This window comes from Haematobia irritans, chromosome 4 (assembly GCF_050003625.1).
Source record: "Haematobia irritans isolate KBUSLIRL chromosome 4, ASM5000362v1, whole genome shotgun sequence".
NCBI classification, from domain to species: Eukaryota; Metazoa; Arthropoda; class Insecta; order Diptera; family Muscidae; genus Haematobia; species Haematobia irritans.
Genome location: NC_134400.1, coordinates 199,189,055 through 199,206,597, shown reverse-complemented (window position 1 = coordinate 199,206,597; position 17,543 = coordinate 199,189,055).

Genomic DNA, 17,543 nt, shown 5'->3' with positions numbered 1-17,543 from the left:
AAGAGTAGCTTAACCAACAGAGGAAAAGAATGTTTGTCAAATTTATTTGGGCAAAGCCCTATAGACTGCAAGATGGTTAGATGGACGCACGTTTCGGAATTACCACATTCCTCATCAGCATCCTCTACTTGCAGCAAAACTATCAACCAATTATCAGAATAAATTCAGGCAGTTTATTAAACCCAACAAAAACCACACTTGAACCCTCCGAAAAAAGGTTTTACATTGATAGCCGGCTTATGCCGAAATAAACTCGAAACAAACATATCTCTTTTCCTATGCCACTGTCAAATCATCGATTTGAATTCACATGGCTGGGTTTATTTTGAGCGTGCCTCCTCTTCTTTTTCCATTTGTTTCTATAAAAAATTTGTCAAAATTTTATTAGTATACAAAATTTTTTCAAGATTTTTTTCTGTAGAAAATTTTGTCAAAACTTTATTGATATAGAAAATTTTGTTAAAATTTTATTTCTATAGAAAATTTTGTCAAAATTTTATTTCTATAGAAAATTTTGTCGAAATTTTGTTTCTATAAAAAATGTCAAAATTTTATTTCTATACAATAATTTCGTCAAAATTTTATTTCTATACAATAATTTCGTCAAAAATTTTATTATACCCTGCGCCACACTGTGGAACAGGGTATTATAAGTTAGTGCATATGTTTGTAACACCCAGAAGGAGACGAGATAGGCACATGGTGTCTTTGGCAAAAATGCTCAGGGTGGGCTCCCGAGTCGATATAACCATGTCCGTCTGTCCGTCCGTCCGTCTGTCTGTGAACACATTTTTGTGATCAAAGTCTAGGTCGCAATTTAAGTCCAATCGCCTTCAAATTTTTCACATGTTCCTAATTTGGGTCAGAATAGAACCCTATTGATTTTGGAAGAAATCGGTTCAGATTTAGATATTGCTCCCATATATATCTTTCGCCCGATATGCAATTATATGGACCAAGCAGCCAGAGTTTTATACAGATTTGCTTGAAATTTTGTACAAACATAACGCTTTGTCATATAGTCAAGTATGCAAAATTTGATTGAAATCGGTTCAGATTTAGATATAGCTCCCATATATATCTTTCGCCCAATATAGACTCATATGGCCCCAGAAGCCAGATGTTTGGCCGAATTTGGTTGAAATTTTATTTATTGAAATCGGTTCAGATTTAGATATAGCTCCGATATATATCGTTCGCCCGATTTACTACTCATATGACAACAGTGGCCCATTTTGTACTCCGATTTAATTCAAATTTTGCACAGGGAGTAGAATTAGCATCGTAGCTATGCGTGCCAAATATGGGTGAAATCGGTTCAGATTTAGATATATCTGCCATATATAGCTTTAGCCGACGTAAATTTTGAGTCTATAGATTTTGTAGAAGTCTATCAAATTCTGTCCAGATCGAGTGATATTTAAATGTATGTATTTGGGACAAACCTCTTTATATATAGCCCCTAACACATTTGACGGATGTGATATGGTATCGAAAATTAGGTCTACAAAGTGGTGCAGGGTATAATATAGTCGGCCCCGCCCGACTTTAGACTTTCCTTACTTGTTTCTATAGAAAATTTTGTCAAAATGTTATTACTATAAAAAATTTTGTCAAAATTTTATTTCTATAAAAAACTTTGTCAAAATTTTATTTCTATTGAAAATTTTGTCAACATTTTATTTCTATAGAAAATTTTGTCAAAATTTGATTTCTATAGAAAATTTTGTCAAAATTTGATTTCTATAGAAAATTTTGTCAACATTTTATTTCTATTGAAAATTTTGTCAAATATTTATTTCTATAGAAAATTTTGTCAAGAATTTTTTTATAGAAAATTTTGTCAAAATTTTATTTCTATGGAAAATTTTGACAAAATTTTATTTGTACAGAAAATTTTGTTAACGTTTTAGTTCTATAAAAAATTTTGTTAACGTTTTATTTCTTTAGACAATTTTGTCAAAATGTTATTGTCAAAATGTCAAAATGTTATTATTGTTAAAACTTTATTTCTAAAAAAATTTTGTCGAAATTTTATTTCTATAGAAAATTTTGTCAAAATTTTATTTCTATGGAAAATTTTGTCAAAATTTTATTTCTACAGAAAATTTTGTCGCAATTTTATTTCTATAGAAAATTTTGTCAAAATTTTATTTATAAAGAAAATTTTGTCACCATTTTATTTTTATAGAAAATTTTGTCAACAAATTTTTTTATAGAAAATTTTGTCAAAATTTTATTTCTATGGAAAATTTTGTCAAAATTTTATTTCTATAGGAAATTTTGTCAAAATTTTATTTCCATAGAACATCTTGTCAAAATTTTATTTCTATAAAAAATCTTCTTGACGTTTTATTTCCATAGAAAATGTTGTCAAAATTGTTTTTTAATAAAAAATTTTGTTAACGTTTTATTTCTATAGAAAATGTTGTCAAAATGTTATTTCTATAAAAAATTTTGTTTACGTTTTATTTCTATAGAAAATTTTGTCGAAATTTTTTTTCTATAGAAATTTTTGTCAAAATTTTATTTCTACAGATATTTTTTTTCAAAATTTTATTTCTATAGAAAATTTTGTCAAAATTGTATTTCTATAGAAAATGTTGCCAAAATTTTATTTTTATAAAAAACTTTGTCAAAAGTTTATTTCTATAGAAAATTGTGTCAAAATTTTATTTTATAGAACATTTTGTTAACGTTTTATTTCTATAAAAAATTTTGTTAACGTTTTATTGCTATAGAAAATTTTGTCAACATTTTATTTCTATAGAAAATTTTGTGAACGTTTTATTTCTATAAAAAAATTTTGTTAACGTTTTATTTCTTTAGAAAATTTTGTCAAAATTTTATTTCTATAGAAAATTTTGTCAAAATTTTATTTCTATAGAAAATTTTGTCAAAATTTTATTTCTATAGAAAATTTTGTCACAATTTTAATTCTATAGAAAATTTTATTTCTATAGAAATTTTTGTTAAAATTTTGTTTCTATAGAAAATTTTGTCAACGTTTTATTTCTTTAAAAACTTTTTCAAAATTTTATTTCTATAGAAAATTTTGTCCAAATTTTTTTTCTATAGAAAAGTTTGACAAAATTTTATTTGTATTGAAAATTTTGTCAAAATTTTATTTCTATGGAAAATTTTATCAAAATTTTATTTCTATAGGAAATTTGGCAAAATGTTATTTCTAAAGAAAATTTTGTTAACGTATTATTTCTATAAAAAATTTTGTTAACGTTTTATTTCTATAGAAAATTTTGTCAAAATTTTATTTCTATAGAAAATTTTGTCAAAATTTAATTTCTATAGAAGTTTTTTGCAAAATTTTATTTCTATGAAAATTTTGTCAAAATTAAATTTCTATAGAATTTTTTTGCAAAATTTTATTTCTATGGAAAATTTTGTCAAAATTTTATTTTTATAGAAAATTTTGTCAAAATTTTATTTCTATAGAAAATTTTGTTAAAATTAAATTTCTATAGAATTTTTTTTGCAAAATTTTATTTCTATGGAAAATTTTGTCAAAATTTTATTTTTATAGAAAATTTTGTCAAAATTTTATTTCTATAGAAAATTTTGTCAAAATTTAATTTCTATAGAAATTTTTGCAAAATTTTATTTATGTAGCAAAATCCACCAAAAAAAGGAGAATTCTACAAATCTACCAATTCTACAAATCTACCATTTTTGGTAAAATTCTGTGGTAACCGTGGTCTGGACCCGGAGGCAACAGAAGACTTCTACCATTTTCTATGCAAGGGTTCAGCATTAGCATTTGGAGACTGTAATCTGCCTTCATCAAGACCTCTGGATGGAAGACGTAGAAAGCTCGTTTGGAAACGTGATTTATGAAGAGGAGAGAAAACAACTATGACGAATCTGGCCTTCACTTTTGGAATCATTTCTGGTGTAGTTACCGTTTGGTTTTGTCGTCCACATGTTGGAAGTGATGCAACACGAGCAATGGTTCAAAAAAGAAACGGTTGATTCACATTTAAATGCTGAAGAGCCTTAAACGGTAACCTATTGCGGCTTTCGAGCCAAATAAGTACAAACTTCATCAACTATGGCCTCTACCGGATATCTGCAGAGTGAAGTTGGATGTAAGTCTTTCGGGAATGCTGAATAAAAGTGGCCACATTTCAGTAATTTACTCTGAATTATTTGGTACCAAAGAGGAAGTTATTGAAGTATGATGTCGAGTATGGTAAATCCTAGTTCTGCTCTCTTCAGCACTAATATTATTCGGAGGTGATTCTCTCCCCACTAAATTAGACTTATACGACAAAAATTTACGTTTTCCTCTCCAGATTTTCCCATCTAGTGTTGGCCCTACAGTCTTAACTCCCGATCTGGATAATAGTCCAACAGTGTAAATGTTTCCAAATTATCATAAATATCAATCGATCATTTAGCCAGCCCCCTTTGGCCACAGAGGGTAAGCACCAAATAGTGGTATGGAGTGCCTTCTATATCAGAGGTAAATATCTCCCTTCTTTATATCTCTGTCAACACAATTCATGCTTCACTTCTTGGCCATTACAAATAATTTGATCGTCATAAACAACGAGGCAGAAAAGCAATACGAAAACTGGGCCGTTGAAATTTTTCTCACTCCCTGCCTTGTGTCTATGGTAGTTTTCCACCACACCTTTTTAATGAATTTTATGTATTTTTAATAATTCTATTTAGTCCACCACCTTCTTCGAATAGATGGCCACAATCATCATAGCCCTTTGGCTTTCCATAGAGAGAGAATATTTAAATATGCTTCTTTCGACTATGTCTGAAAAATGTCACGAATCATTGAATTCGCTTGTAAATCACGCCAACGCAACGCCAGCAGAGCGCAACAAATCGATCGCAGCAGGGTTGATGTCAATCTATTTGGAAATGTGTCCATTTCAATAAGCATGAGTATGAGAAAATATATATTTTTAAGAACGGAAGAAATTTTATAAACTATTGCATATTAATGTTGGTGATTGCGAGGGGGGAAGCTATAGCAGAGGAATAGAAAAAAATTCTTACAAATTAATGTAATTAATTAGCATTATCAAGAGCTCAATTTTAAGACTGTACAAGAAATTGCCAATTGATATAGTTTTGGTGGTTTTGAAAAATATACCCCTAAACTAACAAGTGCTTAATAAATTTTCTATAGAAATAAAATTCTGACAAAACTTTCTATTGAATAAAATTTTCTATAGAAAAAAAAATTGACAAAATTTTCTATAGAAACAGAATTTTTACAAAATTTTCTATAGAAATAAAATTTTTGGCAACGTTTTCTATAGAAATATGTAAAACTAAAATTTTGACAAAACTTTCTATAGAAAAAAAAATTCTCACAAAATTTTCTATAGAAATAACATTTTTGGCAAAATTTTCCATAGAAACAATATATTTAAACAATTTTCTATAGAAATAAAATTTTGACAAAATTTCCTATAGAAATAAAATTTTGGTAGATTATTTTTGGCTCTAGTGGCAACCATGATTATGAACCGATATGGACCAATTTTTGTGTGGTTGGGGATCGGCTATATATAACTATAGACCGATATGGACAAATTTTGGAATGGTTGTTAGCGGCCATATACTAACACCAGGTTTCAAATTTCAACCGCATCGAAAGAATTTTGCTCCTCCAAGAGGCTCCGGAGGTAAAATCTGGAGAACGGTTTATATGGGGGCTATATATATAACTATGGACCAATATTAACAAATTCTGTACGGTTGTTAGGGACCATATACTAACATCATGTTCTAAATTTCAACCAGACCGGATGAAATTTGCTTCTCTCAGAGGCTCTCCAAGCCACATCTGGGGATCGGTTTGTATGGGGGCTATATATAATTATGAACCGGTGTGGACCAATTTTTGCATGGTTGTAAGAGAACATATACCAACATCATGCACCAGATTTCAGCCGGATCGGAAGACATTTGCTTCTCTTTGAGCCTCCGCAAGCCAATCGGTTCACTGTTACGTATAGCCCCCATATAAACGGACCCTCATATTTGGCTTGCGGAGCCTGTAAGAGAAACATATTTCATCCGATCCGGCTGAAATTTGGTACCTGGAGTTTGTATATGGTTTCTAACAACCATGCAAAAATTGGTCCACATCGGTCCATAATTATATATAGCCCCCATAAAAACGGATCCCAGATTTGGCTTGCGGAGCCTCAGAGAGAAGCAAATTTTATCCAATCCGGTTGAAATTTGGAATATGGTGTTAGTATAGGACATCTAACAACCGTGCCAGAATTGGTCCATATCGGTCTATAGTTATATATAGCCGATTTCCAATCACACAAAAATTGGTCCATATCGGTTCAAAATCGTGGTCGCCACTCGGGGCAAAAAATAATCTACCAAAATTGTATTTCTATCGAAAATTTTGTCAAAATTTTATTTCTATAGAAAATTTTGTCAAAACTTTATTTCTATAGACCATTTTGTCACAATTTTATTTCCATATAAAATTTTGTCAAAATTTTATTTCTAAAAAAAATTTTGTTAAAATTTTATTTCTATAGAAAATTTTGTCAAAAAAAATTTTTTTATAGAAACTTTTGTCAAAGTTTAATTTCTGTGGAAAATTTTGTCACAATTTGGTTTCCATAGAAAATTTTGTCAAAATATTATTTCTATAAAAAATTTTTTAAAATTTTATTTCTATAGAAAATTTTGCAAAATTTTATTTCTATAAAAAAGTTTGTGAAAATTTCATTTCTATAAAACATTTTGTGAAAATTTAATTTCTATAAAAAATTTTGTGAAAATTTCATTTCTATAGAACATATTGTCAATCTTTTATTTCTATAGGAAATTTTGTCAAAAATTTATTTCTATAAAAAATTTTGTCAAAATTTTATTTCTATAGGAAATTTTGTAAAAATTTTATTTCTATAGAAAATTTTGTCAAAATTTTATTTCTATAGAAAATTTTGTCAAAATTTTATTTTTATAAAACATTTTGTGAAAATTTAATTTCTATAAAAAATTTTGTGAAAATTTCATTTCTATAGAAAATTTTGATAACATTTTATTTCTATAGAAAATTTTGTCAAGATTTCATTTTTATAGAAAATTTTGTCAAAAAATTATTTCGATAGAAAATTTTGTCAAACTTTTGTCTCTATAGAAAATATTGTGAAAATTGTATTTCTAAAGAAAATGTTGTCAAACTGAATACGTATTTAATCGATCTTTTTATACCCTCCACCATAGGACGGGGGTATATTAACTTTGTCATTCCGTTTGTAACACATCGAAATATTGTTCTAAGACCCCATAAAGTATATATATTCTGGGTCGTGGTGAAATTCTCAGTCGATCTGAGCATGTCCGTCCGTTCGTCCGTCTGTTGAAATCACGCTAACTTCCGAACGAAACAAGCTGTCGACTTGAAACTTGGCACAAGTAGTTGTTATTGACGGAGGTCATTTGGTATAGCAAATGGGCCATATTGGTCCACTTTTACGTATAGCCCCCATATAAACGGCCCCCCAAATTTGGCTTGCGATCGCTCTAAGAGAAGCAAATTTCATCCGATCCGGCTGAAATTTGGTACATGGTGTTAGTATATGGTCTCTAACAACCATGCCAAAATTGGTCCATATCGGTTCAAAATCGTGGTCGCCACTCGGGGCAAAAAATAATCTACCAAAATTTTATTTCTATCGAAAATTTTGTCAAAATTTTATTTCTATAGAAAATTTTGTCAAAATTTTATTTCTATAGAAAATTTTGTCAAAACTTTATTTCTATAGAAAATTTTGTCAAAATTTTATTTCTATAGAAAATTTTGTCAAAATTTTATTTCTATAAAAAATTTTGTCAAAATTTTACTTCCATAGAAAATTTTGGTTACATTTTATTTCTATAAAAAGTTTTGTGAAAATTTCATTTCTATAAAAAATTTTGTGAAAATTTCATGTCTATGGAACATATTGTCAAAACTTTATTTTAATTGAAAATTTTGTCAAAATTGTATTTCTATATAAAATTTTGTCAAAATTTTATTTCTATAGAAAATTTTGTTAAAATTTTATTTCTATAGAAAATTTTGTCAAAATTTTGTTTCTATAGAAAATTTTGTTAAAATTTTATTTCTATAAAAAATTTTGTGAAAATTTTAATTCTTTAGAAAATTTTGTCAAACTTTTATCTGTATAGAAAATTTTGTTAAAATTTTATTTCTGTAGAAAATTTTGTCAAAATTTTATTTCTGTATAAAATTTTGTCAAAATTTTATTTCCATAGACCATTTTGTCAAAATTTTATTTCTATAGAAAATTTTGTCAAAATTTTATTTCTATAGAAAATTTTGCCAAAATTTTATTTCTATAAAAAATTTTGTGAAAATTTCATTTCGTTAAAACATTTTGTGAAAATTTCATTTCTATAAAAAATTTTGTGAAAATTTCATTTCTATAGAACATATTGTCAAAACTTTATTTCTATTGCAAATGTTGACAAAATTTTATTTCTATAGAAATTTTTGTCAAAATTTTATTTCTATAGAAAATTTTGTCAAAATTTTATTTCTACAGAAAATTTTGTCAAAATTTTATTTCTGTAGAAAATTTTGTTAAAATTTTATTTCTATAAAAAATTTTGTGAAAATTTCATGTCTATAGAACATATTGTCAAAATTTTATTTCTATAGAAAATTTTGTGAAAATTTTATTTCTATAAAAAATTTTGTCAAAATTTTATTTCTATAGAAAATTTTGTAAAAATTTTATTTCTATAGAAAATTTTGTCAAAACTTTATTTCTATAGAAAATTTTGTGAAAGTTTTATTTCTATAGAAAATTTTGTGAAAATTTTATTTCTATAGAAAATTTTGTCAAAATTTTATTTCTATAGAAAATTTTGTTAAAATTTTATTTCTATAGAAAATTTTGTCAAATTGAATTATATACGTATTTTATCGATATTTTTTGATTTAATATATACCACGTATGGACTTACATACAATTTAGAAGACGGTGTTGGGAGGTTTTAATATACCTTGCCATCGGCAATCGTTACCGCAACTTAAGTAATTCGATTGTGGATGGCAGTGTTTAGAAGAAGTTTCACGCAATCCATGGTGGAGGGTACATAAGCTTCGGCCTGGCCGAACTTACGGCGGCATATACTTGTTTATTTATAGAAAATTTTATATTTATTGAAAATTAGTTTTTTTAGAAAATTGTTTGGAAAAAATTTAGTTTTTAGAATTTTTTGTGGAAAATTTTATTTTTATCGAGAATTTTCTGCGAATTTTATTTTTATAGAGAATTTTTTGCAATTTGTTTTTTATACAATATTTTCTGATAATTTTAGTTCTATAGAACAGTTATATATTTATAGAAAATTTTGTGAAAATTTAAAAATTAGTTTTTTTTTGTAGAAAATTGTTTTGAAAAAATTTAGTTTTTCGAATTTTTTTTGGAAAAAATTATTTTTATCGAGAATTTTCTGCGAATTTTATTTTTATAGAGAATTTTTTGCAATTTTTTTTATACTATATTTTCTGATAATTTTAGTTCTATACAACAATTATATATTTATAGAAAATTTTGTGAAAATTTATTTATGTATATAGATAGAAATTTCTCTAAAAGTTTTATTGATCGGTCTTTTCCTATGAAGTCATGTAAATTTCCTTATTTCCCGGTATTTAAGAACAAAGTCAAATGCTTATATTAATAGGGAGAAAAACGAATCGTCGAAATGAAAGCAATTTCAAAAGGAAAAATATAAATAAATTTGATAAGCAATAAAGAAATCAAGTGAAGCATAAAAGAAACCAAACTAAACACAATCAAAAGAAAATGAAAGAAATTATATTAACAAAATAAAATAAAAAAACAACAACGACCAAGAAAATATGTTCCTATAAAGGTTATAGCAAAAGTCATTGGAATGAATACTCAAATAAAAAAGTCAATAATGCGGCAACCACTGAATACGTCAGAGCTATACAATAAAATGGGAGGGAGCGAGCAGTGGGTAGTGGCAACCAGTGAAAACAATTCAAGCGCAACAAATGTTCTTGTTTCTTTTTTATATCTTTAAGATACAATTTCCTCCCCCCCTCTCTATGGTATTTAGGTTAGCGGATGTATTATAGGTGCTATTGTTGCCATTACACAGCAAATGTGTTGGAAATAGGAAATATTATGACCATTATTATGGACAGCCATTTCAAATAGAGCGCAAACCAAATTAAATAATGCTGCCAATAATTTATGCAGGCCCAGGTCGGGACAACCAGTTCACACATTAAAAATTAATAGAACGTTTCAATGACTGGCGATGTAGCTGGAAGACTACCCCAAAATCGGCACTCAGCCAAAGAAATTTAGCAAGCGTTCTATTCTAGCCAGTCTAGAGGACCAACAAAGCAAGTCATAAAATATATCGAGCATTGCATTTTTTTGGGAAAGGAAAATATAGATAACCACATACGTTGCTGTAAACATAACAAAAGAATTTATTTCAAGCCCTAAAATATATTTCTGGCAGTTGTACGAAAAAAAAACGTTTCACAACCGAAGAATTATTTCATTAAAAGTACGAAACGTTACACTCATTTAAGAAATAAATGCTTCTTCAATCGAAGATATTTCAACACATTCAACCGAAAAAGATTTTTACCAAAGCTATCCCTATACCTAAATCAGTGATTGCTAGTTTTTCTCCAACCACCTGTCACAGTGTCCTGACCACAACTTCAAATACAGACATATATATTTTCCAAATTGCTAAGAACTCCTACTGGATAAAATAACAGCGATCATTACAAAATATATGATACTGTTTCCAGAAATTATGGCTATTGCCAGCATATTTCTTAATTTCCTCCTTCAAAGATAAACCATAGCAGCAGCACCATCAGCATGAGAAGCCACAACTCAACACAAAACCAAGCTGATCAGCTAGCAATCACAATCTATGGAATACCAACAAAACACTTCATGGCCCAGTGTTTATCTAGCTAGACCAGCATCATCCAATCCAAAAAAAAAAAATAAACCAAGGGAACACCAATCGTGCTTTGCCAATTGGGGTTCCCATTTATTTTTGCCTTGTCGATGTGGTGCAGGATGATTTCAGCAATCGTTGAAGGTTTAAACCAAACCAAACATTTAAGCAATCTCATATTGGCAGGCAACAATTATTGTGAATTAAATTGTAATAAAAATTTTGAAATTTATCACAAAATCATGAGGAGCCACATGTAACAATGCCGATGAAATAACACTGGCGCCCCGCCCGGAAGAAATAAATGCCATCGAAACAAGTTCAATATGGAAGAAAAATCAATAAAGAGATAAATGGCAGTTATCCCTATCGACTTGATTGTTTTCATATCTTCTTTTAGATTTTATTTCTATAGAAAATAATGAATGGAACATTTTCTGAAAATTTTATTTCTATAGAAAAGTTTTTGAAAATTTTATTTTTGTCTGAAAATTTTATTTCTTTAGAAAATTTTCTGAAAATTTTATTTCTACAGAAATTTTTGTAAAAATTTTATTTTATGAAAATTTTATTTTTATGTGAAAATTTTATTACTTTTCTATAGAAAATTTTCTGAAAATTTTATTTCTATAGAAAATTTTCTGAAAATTTTATTTCTTTAGAAAATTTTCTGAAAATTTTATTTTTGTCTGAAAATTTTATTTCTTTTCTATAGAAATTCTGAAAATTTTATTTCTTTAGAAAATTTTCCGAAAATTTTATTTTTGTCTGAAAATTTTATTTCTTTAGAAAATTTTATTTTTATAGAAAATTTATGAAAATTTTATTTCTGTAAAAAAATTTCTGAAAAGTTTATTTCTATAGAAAATTTTATTTCTTTAGAAAATTTTCCAAAAATTTTATTTCTATAGAAAATTTTCCGAAAATTTTATTTCTATATAAATTTTCTGAAAATTTTATTTCTATAGAAAATTTTCTGAAAATTTTATTTCTATAGAAAATTTTCTGAAAATTTTATTTTTATAGAAAATTTTCTGAAATTTTTATTTTTCTAGAAAATTTTCTGAAAATTTTATTTTTCTAGAAAATTTTCTGAAAGTTTTATTTCTAAAGAAAATTTTCGGAAATGTTTTTCTATAGACAATTTTTGGAAAATTTTATTTCCATAGAAAATTTTATTTCCCTAGATAATTTTCTGAAAATTTTGTTCCTGAATAAAATTTTCTCAAACTATTATTTCTATGGAAAATTTCCTGAAAATTTTATTTCTATAGAAAACTTCTGGACCTAAAATTTTATATATACAGCAAATTTTATTAATTTTTTTTTTCATACAAAATTTTCTGGAAATTTTATTTCTACTAAAGGGTGATTTGTTAAGAGCTTGATAACTTTTTTTTAAAAAAAAACGCATAAAATTTGCAAAATCTCATCGGTTCTTTATTTGAAACGTTAGATTGGTCCATGACATTTACTTTTTGAAGATAATTTCATTTAAATGTTGACCGCGGCTGCGTCTTAGGTGGTCCATTCGGAAAGTCCAATTTTGGGCAACTTTTTCGAGCATTTCGGCCGGAATAGCCCGAATTTCTTCGGAAATGTTGTCTTCCAAAGCTGGAATAGTTGCTGGCTTATTTCTGTAGACTTTAGACTTGACGTAGCCCCACAAAAAATAGTCTAAAGGCGTCAAATCGCATGATCTTGGTGGCCAACTTACCGGTCCATTTCTTGAGATGAATTGTTCTCCGAAGTTTTCCCTCAAAATGGCCATAGAATCGCGAGCTGTGTGGCATGTAGCGCCATCTTGTTGAAACCACATGTCAACCAAGTTCAGTTCTTCCATTTTTGGCAACAAAAAGTTTGTTAGCATCGAACGATAGCGATCGCCATTCACCGTAACGTTGCGTCCAACAGCATCTTTGAAAAAATACGGTCCAATGATTCCACCAGCGTACAAACCACACCAAACAGTGCATTTTTCGGGATGCATGGGCAGTTCTTGAACGGCTTCTGGTTGCTCTTCACTCCAAATGCGGCAATTTTGCTTATTTACGTAGCCATTCAACCAGAAATGAGCCTCATCGCTGAACAAAATTTGTCGATAAAAAAGCGGATTTTCTGCCAACTTTTCTAGGGCCCATTCACTGAAAATTCGACGTTGTGGCAGATCGTAAGTCTATTCATGATGAAATGTCAAAGCATACTGAGCATCTTTCTCTTTGACACCATGTCTGAAATCCCACGTGATCTGTCAAATACTAATGCATGAAAATCCTAACCTCAAAAGAATCACCCTTTAGTATAAAATTCTAAAAATTTCCATAGAAATCTATGAAAAATTTTCTCAACCAATTATTTCTGTAGAAAATTTTACGGAAATATTATTTTTATAGAAAATTTTCCGAAGATATTATTTCTATAAGGGACCAACCGTGGTGCAATGGTTAGCATGCCCGCCTTGCATACACAAGGTCGTGGGTTCGATTCCTGCTTCGACCGAACACCAAAAAGTTTTTCAGCTGTGGATTATCCCACCTCAGTAATGTTGGTGACAAGCGTGGTTTCACTGCAATGTGGAACGCCATTCGGACTCGGCTATAAAAAGGAGGTCCCTTGTCATTGAGCTTAACATGGAATCGGGCAGCACTCAGTGATAAGAGAGAAGTTCATCAATGTGGTATCACAATGGACTGAATAGTCTAAGTGAGCCTAAAACATCGGGCTGCCACCTAACATAGCCATTTCTATAAATTTCAAAATTTTATTTCTTTAGAAAATTGTCACTAAATTTTATTTTTAAAGAAACTTTTCTGAAAATTTTCTGAAATGGAGAATTTTATATCTATAGAAAATTTTATTTGGTGTAATAAAAAATTTGTCAAAATTTTATTTCTATAGAAAAATTTTTGACAATTTTATTTATGTCTGAAAATTTTATATTAATAGAAAATTTTATTCCTTTAGAAAATTTTATTTCTATAGAAAATTTCTTGAAAATTTTATTTTTGTATCTAATTATACAATTATTTTTCGACCTTTTTGGACAGATATAGATTAAGGAACATGGTTAATAGAGCCATTGAAAAGAAAACGCCAGATACAAATCTATACACGCCTGGACTGTACATGTTTCGGTTCGGGCGAATGAACCTTTCCACAGCCTTTAGTATAGATCTGGCTTAAAATTTTATTTTTTTTCTATTGAAATTCTGAAAACTTTATTTCTATAGAAAATTTTCTGAAAATTTTATTTCTATAGGAAATTTTCTAGGAATTTTATTTCTACAGAAAATTTTCTGAAAATTTTAATTTCTTTAGAAAATTTTCTGAAAATTTTATTTCTATAGGAAATTTTCTAGAAATTTTATTTCTACAGAAAAATTTCTGAAAAATTTATTTCTTTAGGAAATTTTCTGAAAATTTTATTTCTCTAGAAAATTTTCTGAAAATTGTATTTCCATTGAAAATTTTTTGAAAATTTTATTTCTATAGAAAAATTTTTGAAAATTTTATTTCTATACAAAATTTTCTGAAAATTTTATTTCTATAGAAACTTTCTAAAAATTTCCATAGAAATCTATGGAAAATTTTATCAGCCTATTGTTTCTATAGAAAATTTTCCGAAAATGTTATTTTTATAGAAAATTTTTCGAAGATATTATTTCTACAAAAAAATTTTCAAAATTTTATTTCTTTAGAAAATTGTCAATTGTCAAAATTGCCCTGCGCCACACTGTGGAACAGGGTATTATAAGTTAGTGCATATGTTTGTAACACCCAGAAGGAGACGAGATGGACACATGGTGTCTTTGGCAAAAATGCTCAGGGTGGGTTCCTGAGTCGATATAACCATGTCCGTCTGTCCGCCTGTCCGTCCGTCCGTCTGTCTGTGAACACATTTTTGTGATCAAAGTCTAGGTCGCAATTTAAGTCCAATTGCCTTCAAATTTGGCACATGTTCCTAATTTGGGTCAGAATAGTACCCTATTGATTTTGGAAGAAATCGATTCAGATTTATATATAGCTCCCATATATATCTTTCGCCCGATATGCATATGGACCCTGCAGCCAGAGTTTTATACCTATTTGCTTGAAATTTTTTACAAACATAAAACTTAGTCGTATAGTCAAGTATGCAAAATTTGATTGAAATCGGTTCAGATTTAGATATAGCTCCCATATATATCTTTCGCCCGATATGGACTTATATGGCCCCGGAAGCCAGACTTTTGGCCGAATTTGGTTGAAATTTTGCACTAGGAGTACAATTAGTAGTATAGTCAAGTGTGCAAAATTTGATTGAAATCGGTTCAGATTTAGATATAGCTCCCATATATATCTTTCGCCCAATATGGATTAATATGGTCCTAAAAGCCAGAGTTTTGGCCCAATTTGTTTGAAATTTTTCACAGGGAGTAGATTTAGCATTGTAGCTATGCGTGCCAAATTTGGTTGAAATCGATTCAGATTTAGATATAGCTCCCATATATATCTTTCGCCCGATATGCAATTATATGGACCCAGAAGCCAGAGTTTTATCCCGATTAGCTTAAAATTTTGCACAAGGAGTACAAATGGTAGTGTAGTCATGTGTGCCAAATTTGATTGGAATCGGTTCAGATTTAGATATAGCCCCCATATATATGTTTTTCTGATTTCGACAAAAATGGTCAAAATACCAACATTTTCCTCGTTAAATCGCCACTGCTTAGTCGAAAAGTTGTAAATATGACTCTAATTTTTCTAAGTCGATTTAGCGATGTCCGTCTATCTGTCTGTCTGTCTGTCTGTCTGTCTGTCTGTCTGTCTGTCCGTCTGTCTGTATATGTAATTTTGTGCACAAAGTACAGCTCGCAATTTAAGTCCAATCGTCCTCAAATTTGGCATAGGGCCGTTTCCTCGGACAGAGACAATCGCTATTGGTTTTGGAAAAAATCGGTTCAGATTTAGATATAGCTGCCATATATATTTATCCCCGATTTGCTCATAGTTAGCGTGTTTATCAACCGATTTTCTTGAAATACCGTACATCCAAATATTTCATGAATCTCGAAAATCCTGCAAAATATCAGCTAAATCGGTTCAGATTTAGATATAGCTCCCATATATATCTTTCGTCCGATTTAGACTCATATGACCACAGAAGCCAAAGTTTACTACCGATCTTCGTGAAATTTGGCACAAAGGGTAGAATTGACATTCTACCAATGCTTGGTAAATTTGATTGAAATCGGTTCAAATGTAGATATAGCTCCCATATATATATTTCGTCCGATTTGAACTTATATGACCACAAAAGCCAGAGTTTTGCCGTGATTTGCTTCAAATTTTGCACAAGGGGTACATTTAATAGTATTGTTAAGTGTGTCAAATTTTGTTAAAATCCGTTCAGATTTAGATATAGCTCACATATATATCTTTCGCCCGATTTGGACTTATATGGTCTCAAAAGCCACAGTTTTGCCCTGACTTACTTCAAATTTGGCACAAGATGTACTTTTAACGATACTATTGTATGTGCCAAATATGGTCAAAATCGATTCAGATTTAGATATAGCTCCCATATATATCTTTCGTCCGATTTGAACTTATATGGCCTCAAAATCCAAGGTTTTGCCGTGATTTGCTTCAAATTTTGCACAAGGAGTACGTTTAGTAGTATCGGTAATTGTACCAAATTTGGTTTAAATCGGTTCAGATTTAGATATGGCTCCCATATATATCTTCCGTCCGATTTGCACTCATATGACTAGGGGGGCTAAAGTTATACTCCCATTTACGTGAAATTTCGCATAGATAGCAGAATTATTATTCTAACTATGCATGTAAAATTTAGTCAAAATCGGTTCAGATTATATATAGTTCCCATATATACGTACACCAGAGTTGGGGAAATATGGTAGACTGTTACACATTTTAGACCCATTTTCAATGGAAGTTTCCTCTAATTAACTGGCCGATTTAAATTTTAATTCTAGAGATTTTGTAGAAGTAAAAAAATGTTCTCCTTTATAGCTTCCAGCAAATGTGAAGTAGTTAAGATGGTAACACAAATTATGGCCTACATAGGGGTGAAGGGTATAATATAGTCGGCCCCGCCCGACTTTAGACTTTCCTTACTTGTTATAGATAAGTTTCTGAAATATTTATTTTTATAGAAAAATTTCTAAAAATTTTATTTCTATAGAAAATTTTGTGAAAATTTAATTTCTCTAGCAAATTTTCTGAAAATTTTATTTTTATAGAAAATTTTTTGAAAATTTTATTTCTATACAAAATTTTCTGAAAATTTTATTTCTAGAGAAACTTTCTAAAAATGTCCATAGAAATCTATGGAAAATTTTCTTAGACTATTATTTCTGTATAAAATTTTCCGAAAATGTTATTTTTATAGAAAATTTTCTGAAGATATTATTTCTATAAACAATTTTTCAAAATTTTATTTCTATAGAAAATTGTCAATAAATTTTATTTTTAAAGAAAATTTTCTGAAATGGAGAATTTTATATCTATAGAAAATTTTATTTCTATAGAAAAATTTGTCAAAAATTTAT